Source organism: Chrysochloris asiatica, unplaced genomic scaffold (assembly GCF_000296735.1).
Source record: "Chrysochloris asiatica unplaced genomic scaffold, ChrAsi1.0 scaffold00003, whole genome shotgun sequence".
Classification (NCBI taxonomy): domain Eukaryota; kingdom Metazoa; phylum Chordata; class Mammalia; order Afrosoricida; family Chrysochloridae; genus Chrysochloris; species Chrysochloris asiatica.
The window spans coordinates 3,428,834-3,430,768 of NW_006408521.1; positions in this window are offsets into that span (position 1 = coordinate 3,428,834).

Here is a 1,935-nt window from a genome sequence, read left to right on the forward strand (position 1 = left end):
GAGTAGTCAATAAAGCACAGGTAAACATCTTTCTGGTATTCTCTGCTTTCAGTCAAGATCCATCGGACTTCAGCAATGCTATCCCTCGTTCGAAGGCCTCTTCTGAATCCAGCTTGAACATCTGGAAGTTCTCTGTCAATGTACGACTGGCCCAAGGCATCTTCATTGACCTCATATGTATGTGAACGTTGGAAAAGTAATAAGGAAACCTAGAGTAGAATCCATGCATTTGAATTAAGGTGTTGGAAATGAATATTAAAACTGGACTGCCAGAAGATCAAGCAAGCCTATTTTGGAAGAAATCCAGCCAGAATGCTCCTGAGAAGTCAGAATGGCTAGACTTCATCTCCCATACTTTGAACATAGTGTCTGGAGCCACCAGTCCCTCGATCATGTTTGGTAAAATGGAGGGTCGGTGAAAAAGGAGTAAGACCCCACCACCACCACCCAAAGAGATCGACACAGTGACAGCAACAATGGGCTCGAATACAACAATTGTGAGGATGGTGCAGGACCAAGCAATATTTCCTTCTGTTGTGCATAGTGTCACTGTGAGTCAGAACCGACTTGATGGCACTTAACCACAAAAATAATAATTAGCTCTACTTGGCAATATGCTTCCATAATGATTGTTGTTGTTAAGTGCCGTTTAGTTGGTTCAGACTCATAGTAACCCTACATAGGGTTTCCGAGGATTGGCTGGTAGAGTTGAACCTTCGACCTTGTTGTTCAAACTGACCTCATGGTCCAATACTTATCCTACAATAACAACAACACTCATGAAAACAAAAATCTGTTGTCATTGAGTGAATTCAACTCATAGTGACCCCATGTGTTACAGAGTAGAACTGCTCTCTAACATTTCAAGGCTGTGATGTTTAAGAAAGCAAATCTCCATGTCTCTCTTTGCACTGTGAGGTGAGTTCAAACTGCCAGCCCTCTCCTTAACAGAGTCAAGTGCAAACCGTTTTGCACAACCAAGATACCTGCAACTCTGAATCTCTACACAAATTAGGGTCTTTCCTGGACCTTGGCTCTACATATTTCTTGTCAGTAAATATAGGAGGCCCATGGAAATGAGTGATTAAAGGATATAAACTTCCTTTATGTCTTCATTTCCAGGAATTATAGGGTCGTGAAAATGTTTATTTGGGCCTTAGGTTTTGTTTGTTTTCTTCTCAACATTTCAGTTATTTCTTCTTATCTTCTTTTATGTTTCTCCTAGGATCCCTAGTAGCACAGTGTTTAAGTACACGGCTTCTAACTGAAAGGTCAGAGATTTGAACCCACCAGCTTTCTCTGTGAGAGAAAGATGAGGCAGTGAGAGCCCATAAAGACTATAGCCTTTAAACAATATACGGCAGTTCTATTTTGTCCTGGAGGATTTCTATGAGTCCTAATTGACTAGAATGCAACAGATAATCTTTCTCCTGTGATCTGTCAAATGTTAAATGGCTCAGTGTCCCATCTCTCTTCTAAGTCTTTTGTAAACATTTTCTATTCAGTTTACTTTCTTGCCTTGGTTCCTCAGTTTGCTGTTATTGTTAAGTGCCGTTGAGTCAATTCCAACTTAACAATACTGTAAGGTCTTCCAAGCAATGATGGATGGTGGGTTTGAACCATTAACCTTTTGGTTAACAGTCTAGTGCTTATTCTACAGTATCACACCAAGAATCAGCTTTCTAGTAGAAAAAAAAAAAACAAAAGTTATGTGTAAAATTAGGTACCTTGTGACTTTTTCCATTGTAAATGCTTCAGTGGCATACAGAGGCATCTTCCTACACTGTGAGAGGAAGCAGGAAATGTAGATGTAAAATTTACACACACATTAGCCAAACCAAAACCAAGTCCATTGCAGTCAAACTTATTTTCACTCATAGCAATCACATGTTGTTGTTATTAGGTGCCCTCAAGTCAGTCCTGAATTATAGTGAC